This window comes from Micromys minutus (genome assembly GCF_963924665.1).
Source record: "Micromys minutus genome assembly, chromosome: 13".
NCBI classification, from domain to species: Eukaryota; Metazoa; Chordata; class Mammalia; order Rodentia; family Muridae; genus Micromys; species Micromys minutus.
This window is the reverse complement of record NC_137982.1, coordinates 21,094,510-21,118,623: the sequence shown is the minus strand read 5'-3', so window position 1 is coordinate 21,118,623 and position 24,114 is coordinate 21,094,510. Positions and strand designations below refer to the sequence as shown.

Genomic DNA, 24,114 nt, shown 5'->3' with positions numbered 1-24,114 from the left:
GTTAATAATTTTAACTTCCCCCACAAAATAAATAGCTCTTCTTAAGCAGGAGGGAGAGAGTGAGAAAAAAATAATGGCACAGTCATGATGTTATTCTCAGTGAGGAACTCTATCAAGATTAAGACAGAAACATATCTGCAGAGATTTATGTTACTAGATCATGTGAAACCTGGGAGAGCATTTAGAGAGAGAAAACAAGTGACAAAGCAGAAAAAAAGCTTTAGATAAGTCCACTCCCCTTGACAAAATTAATGAACACGCACAAACTTCCATTTTCAGGGTTTCAAATTTTCATATTAGTCTAACCCCCAAATCCAAACAAAGATCATAAAAACAAAGTTGAAGATAGGCTTAGCCAGCTAAACTCCCTGTTTAGCCTTTGATGCCTTGACAGGAATGTCTGTGGTGTGGATGGAACTGGCAGGAAGGGGGCACTGTGCAGCTCCTCTCTGTGCTGCAATTGTGGCTTCACACGGTCCTGTGGATGAATCTCAGGACTTAGGTGTGCTCTTCAGACCCATCACGCTGAAGACAGCAACTGTAAGTTTCTCCTACACAAGGAACAGGAGGGCAGCTGCGAGTACTGTGTGGAACAAACACCTTAGCTTCGAGGCCTTTTAAGAGTCCCATGATTCCAAATCGCTTGACTCATTGGAGAAGAAGAGAGAGAACGTTCCGAAGACTCCCCAGCGTCCTCTTTTCTGGGTTTAGTCTATGACGTCAGAATAGTCCAAACCTCAGAACTGACTGTACTGTCTGTATGGGATAGGTGACGGCGGTGACAGTTGCTTTGGCTATTGCACCAATGATGAACCTTCCGAGAAGAGAGCTTCTTCTACTTCTTTAAAACCTGCCGTTGTAAACCTTCATAAAACATGAATTGGATGACAGTATTGAAGACCAACAGAAAGGAGGGAAAGGTGTCATTCACAGAGCCAAGATCCCTTCCGCTGGAATAATCCAGTAGGATGCATCGAAAATGCCTTTGTAGTTAGTTGATATAATGTCTTCATTCCGGAATTTTGCCCCCTGCAGCTTAAGTCTGGCAGTTACCACCCAGAGCAGAGTAGTTAGCAGCACATTCACCACTCCTGATAAGTTCCAACCACCAGATTTTTCGTGGAGAAAAACCTTGACCTTTGACCCACACTGCTTTAAGGCTCTTAAAAGTGTGGAAATGGACAGAATTGGAGCAGCAGAGACTGGGAATAACTGGAAACCATCCTTGGTAAGGTGCCAGGAGGCCGTCTTCCATAATTATCTCCAGGAGCACTGTATGTGTCGTTTTTTGACTTTCTCTTCTCACCGGCCTGAAGCCGAAGTCTAGCAGTATCCAAGGGAAGAACACTGTCATGACAGTCACACGTCCCATGGCTCCGGCCATAGTGTGTACCAGACTTTCGTAGGCCAACTCGGAGTCCATGGTGCTACACTTTTCACTTAGATGCCTCAGTGTGTGGGTACACGAAAGCTTTCTACTTATGAGAGTCATCTAATTATCTCCCTCCTTCAGATATGCACCAGGTTAATTTTTTAAAGTTATTTTTTAACCAAAATGGATCCGAAACTGTGAATAATAAGGTTTAATGGTATTTTTAATCCTCCAACCTAAATTGTCTCTGAGTCAACACTAAAATGATAAATATTTTTAAATAACAGTAATTAACATGATTTGCCAATAATATAATAAACAATATACTAAAATTATTATCATATATATATAATTTTCTCAAGCCAACTTAATATAAATGATTTAAATTATGGGAATGAAATTTTTAAAGTCTCCATAATGAAAGTGTAAATTATATGGATATCATTATACTAACTTGAACACTTGTATATCTTGTTATTTTTAATTTTCTTTTAAATTCCTACTTGGTTATATCAGATGAACAACTTTTCTCAACATCCATGAGGATTCCTACTTTCTTTACATTCTTTTTTCTTCAACAAACTTTACCTAATGGCTTTCTTCTTCTTCTATGTGCATTTCCGCATACTCAACAGTAAGTGATCTTTGTATATGGCATAGTCCTTCATAGACCAGCACAGTTGCCATTTTCCTCATCATTCCCTATTTATTCTATCCTTAAAATATTTATTCAAATACTCTTACAATTTTTTTAAATTGGTAATTTTGATTATTTGCATTTAAATGTTGTTTCTCTATCCAGGTTTCCTCTCTACCACAACATCCCATACCCTCCCCTTTGCCTCTCTGAGGGTGGCCTCCCATCCACGCATTCTTGTCTCATCACTGTAGTATTCCCTTATGATGGGGTATCAAGCCTCCAGATGACCAAAGGCCTATTCTTTCACTGATGCAAAATAAAGTCATCCTCTGCAACATATGCAGCTGGAACTATGGGTCCCTCCCAGCACACTCTTTGGTTCGTTTAATCCCTGGGAACTCTGTGATGTCTGGTTAGTTGATATTGTTGTTCTTCTTATGGGGCTGCAATCCTTTCAGCTCCTTTAGTATTTCCTGTAACTCTTCTTTTGGGGTCCCACGATTCAGTCAGATGGTTGCCTGAGAATTGGTGTGCTCAATCAGATGGTTGATTCTGTATTGCAAAGGCTTTGGCAGAACATCACAGGGAACAGGTATATGACAGGGGACACTCTTAGCAACTGTTTTTTGGAATCACCCATAGTGTCTGGCTTGGGTGTCTGCAGATGGATTGGATCCCTAGGTGGGGCAGTCTCTGGATGGTCTTTCCTTCAGTCTCTGCTCCATGCTTTATCCCTGCATTTTTTTTTCTAGACAAAAAATTATTGGTTAAAAATTTTAAGATGAGTGAGTGGTCCCTTCCCTCATCTCAGGACTGTGCCTATTCAGTGGATATGATCTAAAATGGTTCTATCACCCATTTGTTGGGTATTTCAGTTAATGTCATCCCCACTGGGTCCTGAGAATCTCTTACTTCTCTGACATCTGACACCTTCTAGTAGCTACCCCAGCTTGCCATTTGTTCTACATATTTCTGTTCAATTACCTGACCCTCTGTATATTGCCCTGTCTCCTCCTACACTTGATCCTGCCCACTTTTTCCTCTCCCCCACCCTGCTTTCTCCCTACCAAATCTCTCCTTCTCTCTACTGTCTGTGATTATTTTGCTGCCTCTTCTAAGTAGGACTGAAGATCCCATACTGGTCTTTCTTTTTCTTGAGCTTCATATGGTCAGTGAGTTGTATGGTGGGTATTTTGAGTATTGGGCTAATAACTTATCAGTGAGTACATACCATGTGTGTAATTTTGTGATTGGGTTACATCACTCAGGATGATATTTACTAGTTCCATCTATATGCCTGTGAATTTTATGAAGTCATGGTTTTTAATAGCCAAGAAGTAATCCATTGTGTAAATATAGCATTTTATGTACCCATTATTTTGTTGAGGAGCATCTGGGCTGTTTCCAGCTTCTGGATATTATAAATAAGCCTGATATGAACATAATGGAGCATGTGTCTTTGTTATTCATTAAAGCATCTTTTGGGTGTATGCCCAGGAGTGGTATAGTTGAGTCTTCAGGTACAAGGTTTCAGTTTAACAGGTTGTAACAGCTTGCAATCCTTCGTTTTTTTTTTTTTTAATTGAACAACTTTATTTTAAAAAACAAGGATAAATGTACAGATTTTAAAAGCTTTTTTTGCATAGAAGTATGCAAAATGTACAAGGTTTAATGTGGAGATCTTTGATCCACTTGCATTTGAGCTTAGTACAAGGAGATAAGAAAGGGTCTATTTTCATTCTTCTGCATGCTGAGTGCCAGTTGGACCATCACCATTTGTTGAAGAGGCTGTCCTTTTTCCACTGAATGTTTACAGCTCCTTTGTCAAAAGTCAACTGACCATATATGTGAGGGCTCATTTCTGGATCCTTTATTCTATTCTATTGATACACGAGCCAATCTCTGTACCAGTACCATGCAGTTTTTAGCACAATTGCCTTGTAATATAGCTTGAGATCAGGGATGGTTATTCCACAGATGTTTTCCTGTTGTTGAGGATGGATTTCGCTATTCAAGTTCTTTTTCTATTACAGATGAAATTGCACATTGCTCTTTTCAACTCTGTGAAGAATTAGGTTGGAATTTTCATGGGGATTGCATTAAATCTGTAGATTGCTTTTGGTAAGATTGCCAATTTTTATAATATTGAACTTTGCAATCCATGAGAATGGGAGATCTTTCCATTTTCTGATGTCTTCCTCGATTTCCTTCTTTAGAGATTTGAAGTTCTTGTCATAAAGGTCCTTCACTTGCTTAGTTAGAGTCACACCAAGGTATTTTATATTATTTGTATTGTGAAAGGTATCTTTTCCTTAAGTTCTTTCTCCGCATGTTTGTCCATTGACTAGAAGAAGGATACTGATTTCTTTGGCATAATTTTATATCCAGCCAAATTTCTGAACTTGTTTATCAGCTGTAGAAGTTCTCTGGTGGAATTTTTGGGGTCACTTACATACACTATCATGTTATCTGCAAATAGTGATGTTTTTACTTCTTCCTTTCCAATTTGTATCCCTTTGATTTCCTTTTTCTGTCTAATTACTCTGGCCAGGAATTCCAGTACTATGTTAAAAATGTAGGGGGAGAGTAGGGAGCCTTATTTAGTCCCTGATTTTAGTGGGATTGCTTCTAGTATCTCATCTTTAAGTTTGATGTTGGCTATTGGTTTGCTGTATATTGCTTTTATTATGTTTAGGTAGGGGCCTTGGATTCCTGTTCTTTCCAAGACTTTTAACCTGAAGGGGTGTTGAATTTTGTCAAATATTTTCTCAACATCTAGTGAGATGACCATGTCGTTTTTTTTTTTTTTCTTTGAGTTTGTTTATCTGGTGGGTTATGTTGATGGATTTCCTTTTATTAAACCATCCCTGCATCTCAGGGATGAAGCCTACTTGATAAAGTTGAATGATCATTTTGATGTGTTCTTGGATTCAGTGTGCAAGCATTTTGCTGAGTATTTTTACATTAATGTTCATAAGTGTGATTGGTCTGAAGTTCTCTTTCCTTGTAGGGTCTTTGGTTGGTTTAGGAACAAGGGTTATTGTGGCCTCGAAAAATGAGTTAGGTAGTATTCCATCTGACTCTGTTTTGTGGAATAGTTTGGAGAGTATTGTTATTAGGTTGTCAACAAATGTCTGATAGAATTCTGCACTGAACCCCTCTGGACCTGGGTTTTTTTTGTTGGAGGGGTTTTTGATGACTGCTTCTATTTCTTTAGATGTTATGGTATTATTTAGATGGTTTACCTGGTCCTGGTTTAACTTTAGTATCTTGTATCTCTCTAGAAATTCATTTGTTTCCTTCAGATTTTCCAGCTTTCTTGAGTATATGCTTTTGTAGTAGGATCTGATGATTTCTTGAATTTTCTCACTTTCAGTTGTTATATCTCCACTTTCCTTTCTGATTTTGTTATTTTGGATACTCTCTTGTTACCCTCTAGTTAGTCTGGCTAAAGGTTTATCCATCTTGTTAATTATCTCAAAGAACCAGCTCTTGGTTTTCTTAATTCTTTGAATGGTTCTTTTTGTTTCTATTTGGTCAATTTCTGCTCTGAGTTTGATTATTTCTTGCCATCTTGGGTGTATCTGTTTCCTTTTGTTCTAGAGCCTTCAACTGCGCAGTCAAGTTGCTAGTATATACTCTCTCCAGATTCTTTTTGGAAGCAGTCAGAGCTATGAGTTTTCCTCTCAGTGCTGCTTTCATTGTATCTCCTAGGGTTTGGTATATTGTGTTTTCATTTTCATTTAGTTCTAGAAAATCCCTAATTTCTTTCCTTATTTCTTATTTGACCATGCTACCATTTACAAGATCATTATTTAGTTTCCATGGGTATATGGGCTTTCTCTTTTCTTTGTTGTTATTAAAGACAAGTCTTAGATCATGATGATCTAATAGGATGCATGGGAGCATTTCAATCTTCCTATATCTATTAAGGCTAGTTTTGTGACCGATTATATTGTCAATTTTGAAGAAGGTGCCGTGAGGTGCTAAGAAGATTATTCTTTTATTTTAGGATGATATGTTCTGTAGATGTCTATAAATACCATTTGGTTCATAACCTATGCTATTTTCACTGTATCCTTGTTCGGTTTCTGTTTCCATGATCTGGACTCCCACTATTGTTGTGTGGGGTGCAATGTACTTTTTGAGCTTTAGTAGGGTTTCTTTTATGAGTATGTGTGATCTTGTGTTTGGAGCATATACGTTAAGGATTGAGAGTTCCTCCTGACAAATTTTCCCTGTAATGAATAAAAAGTGTCCTTCCTTACCTTTTTTGATAACTTTGGGTTGAAAATCTACTTTATTCTATATTAGAATGGTCATTCCAAATTGCTCCTTGCAGCTGTTTGCTTGGAAAGTTTTTTTTCCCAACCTTTTCCTCTGAGATAGTGTCTGTCTTTGTCTCTGAGATGAGTTTCCTGTATGCAGCAAAATGCTGGATTCTATTTATGTATCCAGTCTTACAGCCTATGTCTTTTTATTGGTGAGTTGAGTTCATTTACGTTAACAGATATTAAGAAATAGTGGTTGCTGTTTCCTGCTATTTTTGCTTTTAGAGGTAGAATTGTGCCTGTGTATTTTTCTTCTTTTGGTTTTCTTGCTTAGGTATTTTCTTGTTTTTACTAGGATGTAGTTTCCTTCCTTGTATTCGATTTTTCATCTATAATTCCTTTTAGTCCTGGATTTGTGCTCAGATATCGTGTAAATTTAGTTTTTTTTCTGGAATATTTTGGTCTCTCCACCTATGGTGATTGAGAGTTTTGATGGGTACAGCAGCATGGGCTGACACTTGTGTTCTCTTAGAATCTGCATGATGTCTGTCCAGGATCTTTTAGCTTTCATAGTCTCTGTTGAGAAATCGGGTGTAATTCTGATTTGTCTGCCTTTATATGTTATATGACCTTTTTTCCTTACTGTTTTTAGTATTCTTTCTTTGCTTTGGGCACTCAGCATTTTGACTATTATATGTCTGGAGGAATTTCTTTTCTGGTCCACTCTATTTGGAATCCTGTAGGCTTCTTTTATGGTCATCTCATTCTTAAGGGTAGGGAAGTTTTCTTCTATGACTTTGTTGAAGATATTTACTGTGCCTCTTAGTTAATATTCTTCTATTTTTTTATGCTTTTCCTTCTGTTCTTGTTTAAGGATCTCCATCATCATCTTGTGGTATGATTTCAGGTCTGTATCTTCTTTTTCTGAAGTGTTTGGCATTCTGCTGTTTGCTGTGATGGAAAAGCTGAGTTCTGGTTTTGCCAGCTTGTCTTGGTTTACATTGGGTAAGTTTTTTTGCTTTCCTCTTGTCATATTGTTGTCTGTAATTATACTTGGTCTTATTGTCAGTGATTGGTTCCTATCTGTCCTGTGTACCTTGCCTGTGTCCTTGGTTCTCTGATGTTCCAGGTGACAAATGGCCTGAGTATTTGGTCTTCACGCACGGGCCCTCCGGGTGGAAACCGAGTCCCTATGGCAGCGTTCCTGCTTCCCTGAACTTATTGCAGGAGGAGGTGTGCTTTCCACATACGTGGCCCAGACCTCTCTATGCCCCAGGTACTCACAGTGTAGTCTCACCAGGCTTGCGTCCCTAGATCTCCACTGTTCCTGGTGGCATATGGCCTGAGCAATCCTTCTATAAACAATAAACAGAGAAAATATCTATGGCCTTGCATGTTAAACATCACTTACTTCTATTTTACTAGATGACTATTTCTCTGTGTATCGTATCTTGTAAGCTTTGCAAGTTTTCATAGAACAACAGGTAATATGAATGAAAAATATGAAGCTGTAAGATTTTGTTTCTCTAGATGCAATCTTTATTTTATAACAGATTCCAACAGCTTCTCTTTGTTTTTAAAATAGTATAACTTTATGCTAATTATACTTATATGTCTACTTCTAAACAGTTAGACCCTCTTGAGTATCATCATAGCAAGACTTTAACACTACCAGTGTATACTTGTCTTATATTTCTAGTCCATGTTTATTTTTGTTGAACAATTTGGATGTGAGGTCAGTCCATATACATGATTATTTTCCATGATTTCAAAACTTTGGCTCATGATTATTGCCTATGTTGTTTACTCTTTATAATCATAAACACCTTCAAAATCTCTAAATTTCCTTTTTCTCCATGGGTGTTAAAATGTTTTGTTATACCACATTCACTTTTCTCTGGATGCATTCTAACCCCAAGCAGAGAATCTGAGTGTATATTATTTTAATAGACTAGTGAACGAATCTGTTTTGATAATTCTTCATGGCAGTGGCCCTCTTCTCTTAGTGGGATAGAACTCATCTGCAGGCTTTAGAGCTGCAACTCAGTGGACATTGTCAAATGACTGGCTTTATTTTGAGGCATCTGTTTATACCAGAGAAGTTAGGGCTGTCTTTACCACCTCTCTGTTTTTACAGCTTCCTTAGCCTGATGTCCTCATATGTTTCATACCATGTCAATCCTAGCCTGGGGCCCAGAATGTCTGAGGTTTTAATTCAAAAGCATTTCCTCAGTTTTAGGCATAATGCCCTAAATATTATATTTAAATTTGTAATGTTTAGTAATATCCAATCCCTACTATTCCCTTTGTTCTTTTTTTAACTTTATGTTTTGGTCTCTATATTTGATAAGTTAATGGAATATTTTTTCACATAGTTCAATTGATATAGATTTTAATAGACTCTAGAAGAAATGGCTAGCTATCAATTTTGATAGTAGAAAATGTTTAATGAGAAGCAGCAGTTCATTAACCCATGATGTAGTACATCCAGAAAACATGTTCAGACCACTGCAAAGTAACACTTTACAAGCAGAGGAAGCGAAGATCACCTTGAAGTTTAGCTGTGAAGGAAATACAGCTCTTGTTTGTATTCCTTGCACATTGCTTGTCTTCCTGTTGGTTCACGACTCTGCCATAATGACTTTTTTAATTGAACTCTTCTGGTTAATATTTCCTTTGGATTCTAATTTTTTATTTAATGGATTACTGCAGTGTATCCCCTAAAAAGAAATATCTGGAGTGAATTAGCTCAGAAGTAAAAAATTTATATCAAGAGGAATTGGATAATATTCCAATGGGATTGCATTGAAAATCCCAAAGTATTTATATTTTTCAATGCAACAAGAAAGAAATCTCAGTGTGTCAGCTAACTGGGAAGGGAAAGCAAGGTTCTCCACATTTCTATACTCCTATGGGAAGACTGAGTTAATTACAATCCCTCACTTAGAGTCAAAGAAATTGAATTTCTGTTAAAATATTGGAAGATGTTAACAAAATGTGCAAAGCCACCCATTATTTGCAAAACTTGTATCCTTTTCAGGAACTCCACTATGTATTCAGCAAAGAAAAGAGTTCAGTTTGAATAGGTACAAAATTTGGTAAGTTTTAATAAAAATAATTTGTCTCTATGGATACATTAAAGATAAACACTAACCTTTAAGCATTTTATTCTAATGAATAAGAAGTTTATATGTGTGCACATGTATACTTTTAGGACATAATTTATTTCAAAACTATTTATTTATACCTACAGAATTATATACATTTCTCACATATAATACTTGATGTATAATATTTAAATGCACTTATAAATACCAAGCTCTGAGTGTCAGTTTGCCATTTGTTCCCCAGAATATTTAGCAATATCATACAGGAAAGTAAATTCAACTTGATTTCCATAACATTAATAGGTTTATCTCTGAACATTTTTGCAAAGTTAATTGTTAAAAATATATTACATATTTTGACACCAGCTTACTTTGCTTTGTGTATCTATACACACATATAAATATTATATATATGAATAATATGTATGTATTCATATATATAAAGAGGAAATTTACCACAATAAAATTAAAATGAAGCTTTTACTGGCTCTTTTTATTATTTGTTCCTCTTGTGATGAAAAACTCCAAGCTTGTTAAATGTTTGGATCAGCACGTTGTGGAGGAAAACACAATGTCTGTGTGCTAGAAGTACAAATATGTTTCAGACATATTTACTTTTAATATGGTCACAGTCACGTTAATCGTTGAACAAGACTTCAACTATGCTATGGTGTCAGAGTGACAGCCAGGCTTTAGGACTGCAAAAACACAGAACCTGTCACCATTTTGACTGAAGTAAGCCAGGTTCCGTGCACAGCAGTCAGGAGGTTATGTGTGACTTGCATCGTGGACAGTACATAAGTTCTCACCAAATCTTATTTGCTTCTAATATATAATAGCTGAAACCTTAGTTTAAAAGCAAGCATAGGTTTTTAAAACCTTAAATTCAGAATTCCTCCAGAAAAAAAATTGGAGCAAATTCTTCTACTGTGCCACCAATCTTCCAATGTTTATCATATTGCTTGTTCTATAATAGGTCTATGGGATCAGAATGGGTATTTGCACAATAAATATATTTGCAATGTGCACATATCGTAAAGGAAATCTAAAATCATAGATGATAAATGCATTACAGACATTATAGTACTGGTGCTGTAAGAAGGCTGTCCAATATATTATTTTCTCAAATTATGTGTTTGCGTTAGTGTGTGAATATGCTGGCTCTCCCAGGTGCATGTCTTTAAGTTCCATGAAAAGGTCAGTAATGCGATGCTGATGGGACTGGGGCAGGGTGAGAGTCGGATATGATGGGAGTGGGGCATGAGTTTGATCAATGAACACAATTATGGCCCCATTCCAAGGATTTCTGGGCTTTGTTTACAGTGATGCATGGCTGCCTGCACACTGGACACTGCTTCCCAGACCCTTCCAATAAATAAAAATGATGCTTGCTTGTTGATTTGTATTCTCATGCCCCCTCTTTTTTTTCCTCAATCCCTTTCCCTCTCCCTCCTTCCCTAGGTCTCTCTTCCTTTTATAGCTCTTCTGGGTCTGCAGCTGATTTCTTCACAAGGTTAGCTGCTAATACATTCCTAGCACCCATGCATTATTAATGCTCACTGCTCTCCAAGGTGGCAGAGACAAATAGAAAGCCAAATCCACTGACTAGTGGGGAATGTACTTTTTAGTCATGCTTGAGTTTTTCAATCCATTCTACCTCTTCAATATTTTTCATGAGGTTCTGTGTTTGGATGTGACTTTAATTTCTCTCTGTCTGCTTTCCTACCATTTTAGGTTTTCAGACCCAAAAGTCATAGGAAGAGAAGAAGTATTGTTATCAGAAAATTAATGAACAATGTAGGAAAGCGCTTTAAAATACATATGTTTTAAATGCCTCTGAGGCTTCCTAAATCAGGAAGGTCAGGATTCCCTATGTATGGAATAAATGGCCATTTTATTCTAAAATTACTGTGCATGTGCTTATGTAAATTATACTACTTTAGCAAGGTTGTGTCAGAAATAATAAACATGAATCATGAGAAACATTGATTTTTTTTTAAATGGGCAGATTTATTTCTCCAAATAGAAAATCCTACTCATGTTTTAATAGAAAGAATCTGTAAGTGCCTCCATCCAGGGCACTTGTCTGTAGACTCCCAATGGCATGCCTCATGCACTTCTCTCAAAATCACTTCATTTTAATTGATACAAACAAACAAATAAGAATTTACTTGGCCATTGGAGGTGAGCATGTTTCATTTTTTTATACTTTACTCCTTAATTGAAAGTAGAAAATAATAATTATGAACCTCAATTGTTACAATATCCTTATCACAAATTTTAATAATTAAGCTACTCACATTTGATCACTTATTCTAGAGTGATAAAATGGATAATTGAATAAATTAAAAGTAAAATATATTAAAATACAAAATTTGGCAATTTTCCTTTCTAGGTTTTTGAGGGAATCATCTCAGGAAAGGACAATCTCTATTATTAATTTTAAAAAATTGAAAGAATTCTTCCATGAAGCAAATCAAACACTACTGGGTTTTATGAAGGAGGAGCAAGAAGAGAGCAGTTGAGAAAGATAAGCTAATATTTCAATATAATGTAATTCGAAGTTGCTTCTTTTGTAAGGGCTGTAGTAGAGGTGACATCTTTGTAGTTGGTTCAGAATATTGGAATCTTCTGCATTTAGAAAAAACTGTGTCTGTTATAGGTTCCTCTTTGTGTCCTTGGTCCTTGAAAGTTCTAGATTTTTATGTGTTACTCAAGATGAGTCACCCCAGCTTCATTTTAACTGTTCCTTTGGGGCCTAGTAGAAGAGGCCATTCTGAAGCATGAGCCCCCTATCATTTAAACATGACCCAAAAAGGAATAATATCATTTTGTCTCTTACAAGTATTTTTTATTATTTTGTAAGAAAAGAGAAAGGTCTAATGCTCCTGAAATTCATGTTTTCTACTCAATATTTTATTTACTGCTTTTAATAGTAATGCCATGAGTATGAGACATATTCAGTGAGGTAGGTAATACTGTACCTGCTCTATGACTAAAAATATAAACTGTCAGTTTTTAAAATTTGATTTGGAGCGTGAAAATTCATAGCTAAACAAAATAAACTGTATTGTATGGTACAAATACAGATACCCTTGTTCTGTTTTGAATACAATGCTGCTATCTTTTGCCTTAATTTTATCGGGTACATGGAACTGGAAAAGTAGATCAAGCATTTAAGAGCACTATTTCCTCTTACAGAATACCCAGATTCAATTCCCAATACCCATAAGGCAATTCAAACATGTTGTAACCCCAGTCCAACGGTTTCAAATGCCCAACTCTGTCTATTACAGGTACTGAATACACATGGAGCACATTCATATGTGCAACTGAACACAAAACATAAAACGAAATGAAAATCTCTCTTATGTATGATAATATCAATGCATGAGTGACTAAACGATGAAATTTCCACATGCATACACAAATGTTTCATAAGGTTTTCAGCTATTAAAGTGATTTAAGTCCAGCATATATACAGTTTGTTTACAGCATATCAGAAAAAGAAACAAAAACAATTTTACTTAAATGTAGGTGCAGGGATAAAACAAATGTACAGACCCTTTCAAGGACCACTTGGACAAGCTTCTCTTTCAAAGTTACATAATAATGAGAAAACTCCTCAGATATCAGACAGTTTAACCATTTGTAAAAATATATATAATGGGATTGGACTCATTTTCAATTTTGTGCATCTAGGCAAGAAGGGTCCAGTCAAGAGCTCCATAGTTTTGGACATTCTATATGGACAAGCAAGATGGAAGATGAGAAGTGTGGTGAAAGCCACCAAAGAAGAATGATTTAGCTATCCACGATTCTCTAGCTTTTCTGGATCTCCAACAGCAGCTTCAAGCACAGGATGCCATTTCCTCCTTAGCCACTAACATACCTAATGGCAGGGTTCCAGACCTACTAGGACAGGAACATAGTTCCTTCTACTCTTGTTGATGAACTGCAGACTTATTCAACAGAAGACTCCTTCATGCTAGCACCCCAAAACTCTAAAGAAAGCAGGGTTGAATGCCTGCAACCTCTCAGGTAGACACTGCTCATCCTCCTAAGGACTTAGAGCAGACTAAACTTCCTAGCAAATTTTGTTCATAAAAGAGAAGAGATAATCATGACTTAATGTTCTATTGTAAGTCACTACACACACATAGTCCTCCTATAAGTAATCCCAATATACTTACTGGCTATTAAGGTAAATTTTTGTAGGATTGTTTCTTTTGTCTAGCAGAGATGACTGGTGTATGACAAACAGGCATTTGTTCATCTCTTAGGGAATGCCATAGGCTGCAAAAGGAATGACATCCTTATAAAGCAATTTGAACCACTTTGTCATCAATACAAAATTGAAATTGAGAAAAGAATCTAAAATGAGTTTATTTACTCTAGTGTGAAGAATTTCTTACAGAAAAAGACCTCTTTGTGGATTATGGGGTATTACCTTGAACCTAGTAATGGTGACTTTTCTCATTAAGGTACAGAAGCACTTAGTAAGAATCAATTGTAGGGAGAATTTATATTGACTCATGACTTACAAGTATAGGTCTCTATGGCAGGAAAAGCATGGTGGCAGAAGTTTGTTCACGTCTGAAAAGCTCCAGAAAGAGAGAAAAAATAATGCTATTCACCAGACCATGATATGATACCAAGGATATTAAAAAAAAAAAGTCTTATCGTTTCAATTAATCTTCTCTGAAAATACCTTATCAGACACACAAAAGCAATGCCATACTAATGATGTTGATCTTGTAAGTCACTAGAATTGGCATCCTAGATCCAAATCAACATCATCAAACCTATATAAATGAGTATTTTTTTCAAATTTTACTTTTTCATAACGTTTTGCTATACTTGGGTAGAATCAATTGGTACCAATAGTAACAAAGTGTTATGTCCTGACTTTAGAATTTATTATCACTTGGATTTTCAAGTCACAGGTTGAATAAATCCAGATTCTCTCTAACTTCTCCTCAGAGTCCCTATTATTTTGTGGAACCACATAAACCTAATGTCCACTGCCTTTCTCTTTGAAATCTGATCTTCTACACAGATACCATAAATAACTTTTAATTCCTTCTTACAGTATTCTAAGCCTTTTCTAGTTTACATTTTCACACCTCCCATGTTACTTTCATAAACCAGTTTGAAAGTCTAAGAATAATATTCTATCATATTAAGGATGTCACTGATTAGTACCAGATCTCTGTATTAGTCATTACTGATGTGAGGAACTGTCTGAAAAAATTAAGTAGGTAAAGCTTTATTTCATTGAATGCATTTTGCAGTCCATCATGGTCCTAAGATGTTGACAAGGCAGCGGAATTGTGAGTGGCTGCTGTCACTGTTTACAGTTATAAAATCAAAAGAAAAGGCTGCATTGAGGAATTTTATGCTGACTCACTTTCTAGAAGAATTATCTCATATTTTAATCGTATGTTTGTCAATATATATGCCAGTGGGTATTTGGCAAATAAATGTACATTCCCAGAGACAGCAGAAAAGGGAATAAGATCCTTTGACAGTGGAGTTACAGGAGATTGTGAACTAGCCTATATAGGTGTTAAATCTGAAATCTGATCTGTCATAGCAAGTAGGGTTCCTAATCACTGAACACTCTTTTGAACCCCATCTGCTACTTTTTTTAATTTAGCCTGAACTACAAGCTCATGTGATAGTATAGTACAATCTATGCTGAGAAATATTCTAAAAATTTCTAGAGGTGTGGTCCCTTTGTGACCCAGTAAAGTTGACAATGAAGTTTAACAGCATGTCAAAAATACATAGTGGTGTTTGAGGACAATTTATTATGCCCATGTGAGAGAGTGAAATTAGATCTATTAAATAAAACATGAAAGTTAGAAACTTCTCAAGGTAAATATCATAACAGAATATACCTGGTGACTTCCAAAGACTCCAATACAACAGAAAATAATTCCAAGAAATGGTGATGCTGATTATGTGAAATGAAGCAGGATTTCTGCAATACCTCTATCAGAATATTGCAGCACAAGGAATGAAAAAGCGTCCTGCTAATTTTGTATCAGAGAGGATTCAAATATAAATAATATACAAAGACAGTCTTAAAGAAGAAATATGGATAGGAGAAATGACAACACTGAAGTCTCCTTATATCTGTAATACCATCAGAGGTAAGACAGAGAAAGAAGGATCCATTTGAGGACCAGTCAATCCAGCCTGACCAGTGAGCTCTGGGTTCAGTGAGAGACCTTATGTCAAAAATTAAGGTACATAATGATTAAAGAAACACTGCCTAACTCTGGTTTCATAAACACATGCATATATGAAAAGGTGCTAACCCATGTATACATAAAGCATAGGCATGCATAAATTAATAGGAAGAAGAAAAAACATAAGTAATTACTTCACATTCTTAAAAACAAAATATCTCCTTAGCTATCATGTAAATAAAAATTAAAACTGTTTTTGAGATTTTAATCTCACCTCAGTTAGAATGCCTATCACCAAGAAAATAAATGACAAGAAATGATGGATGTGGTAAGAATGAAAGGAGTCCTTTTAAACTGCTAATGGAAATATACTCTGGTGCATCCAGTATGCAAATTAGAATTCTGGGCCCTCGTATCACCAAAAGTACTACTATTTTATTTGGCTATAACATCCCCAAGTATCTATACAATGTTTTCTAGATTTATATCCAAGTATTTTATTTGCAATAGATAGAAATTAGAACTACTATAGATATTCACTGGAAGATTAATGGATAAAGATATGGTACCTGTATTATAGAATTGTTATTAAGTATAAAGAAAAATGAAGCTGTGTAACTTTTAAAAGAAAAAAATAAGATGAACTTTTAATCCTTATTTTAAGCAAAATAAGTCAAAATCAGAAAGAAAAATAGATGTTTTTTTTCCATGTGTGAACCCTAAATTTTGTTGTAATTTGTGCATGTGTATGAGCATGTGGGTTATAAAATTTGAAAAAGGATTAGGCATGGGGAAGAAGAGATCTTAAGGAGGGAGTAAAAGAAGAGAGGATAATGAAATGCATGTGACATGAAAGAAGAAACAATCTATGGGAGGGTGCAGCAAAGGGGGATCAAAGGGATGCAGAAAGGTTAAGGAGAGGAAGATGAATAAGAACAAAGTATAAACATGCCATAATGAAGTCAATTATTTGTATGCGAACTTGAAAAGTTAATGAGAAATAAAGATAAGAGAGTATATTGCTTGCCACACTGATAAGTGAATTTGCTACATAATGCAATCTGATTTTTATCTTTTGTTTTAAGAAAATTTTTTTCTAATTATACTAAAACAAAATGTGAATCACATAGTGTTATTCATGTTACATAAGCAAGAAAGCATAGAAAGGGATATGAAAACATAAAATGTACCCTCTCAATGTAATCACATGTATTCTGTCACATTTACTGTACCTTTCTGGAACCCACTATTACTGTTGCATGCCAAGTTAAATAACATATTTCCATAATTTCAAACCTCCAAGGACACCTAAGCTCTCTGCCATACTAGGTCATCTGTGAAAATGAAGAAGAATATATACAAAAAGACTAAGTAATTTTCCTTTCCCTAGGTGAAAAATGTAATGCTGTTTTTATTGTGCATTTTAGTCTGATGACTTTGTTATGCTGTCTGAAGAAGCTTCTCAGTTACTTGTTGTTTGCTCTTTATGATAAGTTCAACAAAAAGAAAAGTGTTGATTCTCTAGCCACTTCTCTGTGACTTTTGTTTGAAGTGCTGTGGGTACTTTCTAGCCTGTTCTGAGTTTAATCTACCTAGGTAACAGGAAAAAATGGCATAGTGATGTTTAGTGAATTAATTCACCGTATATTGTTATCAATAATAACAATGAGTCAGTTCCAACCCTTTTGGTTTTTATTCTCATTATTTTCAATATATATTCTTAATTCTATTGATATTAACTATATAACTTACAGCCCATTCTACAACAATTCTAGAGAGTAGAAAATAATATCACAAACATGCCAAGAAAACAGACACTCCATAGCCTATATCTCAGGCAACTAGATGCATGGTAATTTAATTGTATATCATGACATCAATATACTTCCAACTATAAGCAGGATTAACCACAGAAATACCTAAGTGGCACATTTCTAATTCATTAGCTTGCCTCTAGGTAAAACATAGGGAAAATGAAGAGATGCTAAAACTTTATACTTCTCTAGTTAAAAATTTTCTTAGAAATAAAGTATAATAAAAAAATCTAAAATTTTTATACAAATAATATTATTTTATTGTTTTGATTATCTTGTTGATTACATAAGGAAAATTTTATAATTTTACAATCTATAACACACATTATGTAAAATTTTACACATCTACCAAAATTCATTTTGGCCTGTGTAGTAACAAGTGGAGGAACTGGCAACAGGTCTAAAGAAGGAAGTATCTGTTTCTCCAAAGACTGCAGGTGATCAATGTCATTATAAAGAGACAAGCAGTGAAACAATAAATGACGTTAAAAGTCCACTCCTTGTTTAGTTTAAGTTCTAAGGGTATGCAACCCCATGGGAAGAACAACATTGTCAACCAACCAAATCCTCCAGAACTCCCAGGGACTAAATCACCAACCAGTGAGCACACATGGAGAGACCCATGGCTCCAGTTACATGTGTAGCAGAGGATAGCATTGTCTGGCATCAATGGGAGAAGAGGCCTTTGTTCCAGTGATAATTCCCTTCATGAAAACAAGTGGAGGGGGAGAGGCATACAAGTAGGAGAAAAAGGGATAACGTTTCAAACATAAGTACAGAGAATATCCAATAAATAAAAAAGAAAACCAGGAGTGGCTGACACGAGCATTCTGTTAGGTTTCATGTAAAAACAATAGTACTGTGGCCTCTTACACATATAGAAGAACTTACAAGTGCAGAGTTGACATATATCAAAAGAGAGACTACTGCAACATAAATTATTGTGGGTCTAGGAATAAAGAGTATTGGTACAACATGCCTAGTATATGTGAAAGCCTAAGTTCAGACATTTGTACTCATAAATTACTCAAGATCAAGAATTATATGTAGGCATAATTTTTATAATTTTTCAACCTAGTTTAATAAGAGTTCAACTTCCCCTCTAGCCCACCACCCACCAGAATTAGTAGAAAATCAAGGTTGTTAGGATTCAGGGGAAGTGGATTTGTTTCAAAATAGTTTTTGGGGGTGATCCTAATCTTTGTTGATCTCAGTCTAGTCCACTGGCAAACACCAAACACTAAAATTAGCAGCTTTAGACTGGTCAACTCAGTGGACACCACACACAAATCAGCAATTTCAGTTCAAACCAGAAGAAATCACATAGTTCACCAACCTGGCCTGTATAGACTGAAGTGGCAAGAAGTCTCAGGAACCTCAGGAGAAGTCCTTTGGCGTTTTTCTCTCTATCGAGTCACCATTAGCGAAGCTCAGCAATGCATTGTAAGGTAAAGTAACACATGTGTACCCTCAGCAAAGAATATTGAAGTGGAACAAAACTAAACAATTCTGAGCTCCCTCTGTCTGTTGGATCATATTTATATCTCTTCTAAACATCATATCTCCATTTGTGTTTGTGTTATAGCAAAACATCCTTTCACCTGTGTGTCCCAGCAAAACATTGTTTGATGTAACCAAAATTTCTAAGAAACAAGAAATTTCCTCTTCAATTATACAATTATTTCGAATTATAAATTCTAATACAAATTATTAGCTTATTTTTATCATATGATTCCAAGACACTTTATTTTCCAAAGACCTAATTCATTCTCAACCATAAACTTGACTTTGAAAATAACATCAGTCTTGAATTAATTTACTTCTAATAATTTATAAGGAAGAGGCTAAGTGAAACAAATCAATGACTAACGAATGTCTTTTTTCATGTGTGAATAAACCTATAGATATATTGTGACATAGAAGATTATGGCCCATAAGGAGGTCCCCAATTCTGAGCACTCTTTGTAGGGCCTTAGCTGAGGCAAAGGGGTTTTAGGCAGCTTCCAAAGGATCTAAAAAGTTTCAGGGGAGAAATAACTTGGTGTGGTAGAAAAGGAACTTGGAGATTCTGAGCTGATTGCTTCCCTTTCTGAAGTGTATAGGAAAAAAGACCTTCCATATAGTACCTTCACATCTATGAAGTTTAACAATTAATTTTACTAATAAAGTTGTTTTTAATATCTCTTTATAAATGTATTTGACTACAGAATAGCTAAACTGCATGCAACCAGGGATGTATTTTGACTACAAGTTTGGAGAATGACAAATGGCACTGTAGGATAAACACTTCCTGTAAGGTCTGGCTTCAGAATACATTAGTGGAGGATCACAAAATTCAGAAGGAGTCATCTAAGATTAGTTGGTCTAAAGACAAATGTTAATACAGAAAGAAAATATAACTTTGAAATTATAAATGCCTTATTTGTAAAGCCTATTCCTTTCTTATTCTATGATGACTCTCTTCTCCATATGTCTTTTAGTTGACATGAAACTGACCTTCAAGCTTGCCTTCTTTATATATTTGATTTTAATTTTTACTAAATGTTTTTCATTCATTTTATCATGTTTCTTCTCCCCGAATGCTTTTTACCTCCCTACCTACCCAACATTTTGTTCTTTCACTTTCCTAACAAAAACAAAATTAAACACTGTCAACAACAATAAAAACAACCAAGGCAAAATATGCCAAAACAAAATAGAAATCACACCAAAAACCAAACAAACAATAAATCATAATCTTTATTTTGTATTGGCCAACTACCTTTGGGTATGAGTCCTGTCCTTGAGTTTAGTGATATACTCAGGAAATAAACTGATCTTCCTTTTCCCAGAAGATATCAGTTCCAAGTAGTGTCTTTGTTAGGACTGGGACTTTGTGTCTGTTTCCCATTCTCAGTGCTGGATTTAGTTTGAAAACATGCAGGTCTTGTGCATTTTGCCACAGTCGGTTGGAGTTCATTCACATATGCATTCTTAGCTAGAAATCTCTTCTTACCTGTGTACATGATTATCTATTTAACTATTTCTTTTACAAATGTCACAGTAACATCCCACATTCAGTTAGCAAGTATAATTATGACTTTTCTGCCTGGATTTGGATATCTTACAGCTCCCATGGCTGTTACAACTGCCCCTCCCATCAAGTCCAGAGTAACAATTCTAGGCTATGTGAATGATGTTTGATTTTCTTTTCTCTAATCTAATTTTATTTGTTTCGATCAGTTAATTCCTTTGGGCCTCTGAAAACTCCACTTTTTCACATTATAGTTTCTCTAGCCAAGATAATCTCCTTTCTTACCTAGTCTGTGACCACCTGTGCACTATGCTTTTTCTCCCTGTTCCTTCATCTTCCCTCTGAACAGCAACCAGAGAGGGATTTGTTAATAAATGCACTTGTTTTTCTACTTTAAAAACTTAGTGCTTTTTAAAAACTAGAACAAAAATATTTATCATGTCAAATATCCTGTCTAATCTGAAATTTATCAACTTCTCAAGTTCGTTTCTTCTTTAGATTTAAATTTGGAAGACAGACCCATGATGACCATTTCCAGGCTAGTACAAATTACTGCTTAAAATGCTTGTGTACCACCAACCAACCTACAAAACTTTCCACCCAAAATTTATTCTTTCTATAAGAAAGGCAGGATCAGGGGATGGAGCAGAGACAAAGAGATGGTAAACCAATAACCAGCCCAACTTGAGATCTATGCCATGGGCAAGCACCAATTCCTGACACTATTATGGCTACTCTGCTATGCTTGCTGAAAGAAGCATCTTGTCCTCCAAGAGGCTCCTCTCATCAGCTGACTCAGACAGACATAGACACGCACAGACAAACAGTGGATGGAGCTTTGGGAACTATGATGGAAGAGTTGGGAAAAGGATTGAGGGCCCTGAAAGGAATAACAACTCCACAGAAAGACCAACAGAGTCAACTAACCTGGACCAACCAAAGAAATACATGAGCTGGACCTAGGCTTTTCCACACATATGGACTAGATGTACAGTTTGGTTTTCGTGCGTGTCCATAACAACTGGAGTGGGGGACCATCCCAAAAGCTGCTACCTGAATGTAACAACTTAGTCTTGTTTAGTAAAATAAGTTGTTCTACCTGGGCTGCCTTGACTGGCCTCCATCAGAGAGGAAGGACTCATCCCCACAGAAACTTGAAGAGCCAGAATTGGGAGGATCCCCAGGGAATCCCCACCAGCTTAAGGAGAGTGGAAAGGAGAAGGATTGCGAAATGGTGACATGGGGGTAAGCAGTGAGTTGGAAAAATGAATTAAATAGATAAATTAAAATACATTTTAAATAAAATGCATGTCTACATTATTATACTTCCTAATAACTACCCCAATGAGGAATTTTATAGTTTCTTGATAACTGATTTAACTTTTCTAAATATTTATGTCATTAGTCACAAAATTGTGGTGAGCGACAAAATAATTACAAATTTTTGAAGTTCAGTTCTAAATGAAACTATGGACATTTCAAAAGTCCAAGGGTTATGGATGGCTACTTGCTATTGTACTCAACGTTTCATTACTGCAGAAGATTCCACTACGAATCAAGTTTGCTTATAAATTTTGCTAAGATAGAGGTTATCTCTGTTAGTTTAACATTAAAAGCTAGCATAGAGTGGATGGTAATTCTTGACTGATTGTTGAAGAGAATTTTTCCCAGTCTTATCTAAATTTGGAAATTCTGCATTATAAATCGCATTTATAAAATTACTACAGCTACGTGTAGTGCTAGTAACCAGCTGTTGCCTGCCTGCTGTATGGTTACTCAGAAGATTTATCAGGAAGACCACTTAAGACCTGAAAATATAAGATCATCTGATAAACTTAGTGTTACTTTCATGCCAAAAAAAAAAAAACTGGGTGTGTTCACCTTTATAAAGAATAATAAATTTATTCATATGCTTACAGTCTTCATATTTTCCTTCTCCTTCATATTACTTTTTTATTAATTTATTTATTTTATAAAATATTATTACAGCTCGCAAAATTTGTTACATAATAATATATGGTGAATACTCTATTTTTTTCTTTGTCTTTTTTTTTCTAAGAAGTACTGAGGCTTCCACATTTTGGCCTTCCATCTTTTCAACATTCATAAGGACTGTGAGTTGTTTCTTGGGTATTCAGAGATTTCTGGAGCTAGTATCCAATTATCAGTGACTGCACATCATGTGTTCTTTTGTGACTGGGTTCCCTCAATCAGTATGATATTCTCTAGTTCCATTTATTTGCCTAGGAATTTTTAAAAGTCATTCTTTCTAATAGCTGAGTAGTACTCCACTATGTAAATATACCACACTTTCTGTATCCATTCCTCTATTGAAGGACATCTGTGTTTTTCCAGGTTTTAGCTATTATAAATAAGACTGTTACGAATATGGTCGAGTAAGTGTCCTTATTACATGTTGCAACATCTTTGGAGTATATGCCCAGAAGTGAAATAGCTGGTCCTTCAGATGGTACTACATCCAATTTTCTGAGGAACTGCCAGACCGATTTCCAGAGCGGTCATAACCCCACCAACAGGGCAGGAGTGTTCCTTCTCAACATCCTCACCAGCATCTGCTATCAATTGAGATTTTGATCTTAGCCATTCTGACTCTTGTGAGGTGAAATCTCAGGGTTGTTTTCATTTGCATTTCCCTGATGAGTAGTGATATCAAGCATTTCTTTAGATGCTTCTAGACCATTCACTATTCCTTGGTTAAAAATTCTTTATTTAGATCTGTACACCATTTTTCAATAAGATTGATTCTCTAGAGTCTAAATTCTTGAGTCTTTTGTAGATTTTGGATACTTTGGCTCTATCAGATGTAGGATTGTTAAAGATCCTGTCCCAGTATGCTGGCTGTTGTTTAGTTTTCTTGACAGTGTCCTTATCCATACAGAAACTTTGCAATTTCAAGAGGTCCCATTTGTTGATTTTTGATCTTAGAGCATAGGCCAATTGTGTTCTGTTTAGGAAAGATTCCCCTGTGCCTATGTGTTCTAAGGTTTTCCCCACTTTCTCTACTAATTGTTTCAGTGTACCTGGTTTTATGTGCAGATCTTTGATCACTTGGACATCAGCTTTGTACAAGGAGATAAGAAAAGAGATATTTCTGTTCTTCTGCATGCTGACTGCCAGTTAAATCAGCACTTGTTGAAGAGGCCGTCCTTTTTCCATTGAATGTTTTTAGCTCCTTTACAAAGATCAAGTGAACATAAGTGTGACGATTCATTTCTGGGTCCTCAATTCTGTTCCATTGATCTATCTGACTATCTCTGTACCAATATCATGCAGTTTTTAACACAATTGCTTTGTAATATAGCTTGAGGTCAGGGATGATGATTCCTGCAGATGTTTTCTTTGTGTTGCAAATATATTTCAATACCATAGGGTTTTTGCTATTTCAGATGAATTTGCATATTGTTTTTTCCAACTCTATAAAGACTTTAGTTGAAATTATGATGGAGCTTGCATTGAATCTATACATTGGTTTTGGTACATTGGCTATTATTACAATGTTGATCCTTCCAATCCATTAGCATGGGAGATCTTTCTTGGGTGTATCTGCTTCTTTTGGTTCTACAGCTTTCAGCAGTGCTATCAAGCTGCTAGTGTATGCTCTCTCCAGTTTCTTTTTGGAGGCACTCAGAGCTATGAGTTTTCCTCTTAGTACTGCTTTCACTGCATCCCATAAGTTTGG

General features: G+C 35.7%; 1 pseudogene across 1 annotated transcript; it reads right to left on the bottom strand.

The window, feature by feature from the left end:
* Nucleotides 1-491: 491 nt before the first annotated feature.
* Nucleotides 492-1,423, bottom strand: LOC308429162 (peroxisomal membrane protein PMP34-like; annotated as a pseudogene). The gene has a single exon. The product of its transcript is annotated as a peroxisomal membrane protein PMP34-like (transcript).
* Between the last annotated feature and the right edge of the window lie 22,691 nt (nt 1,424-24,114).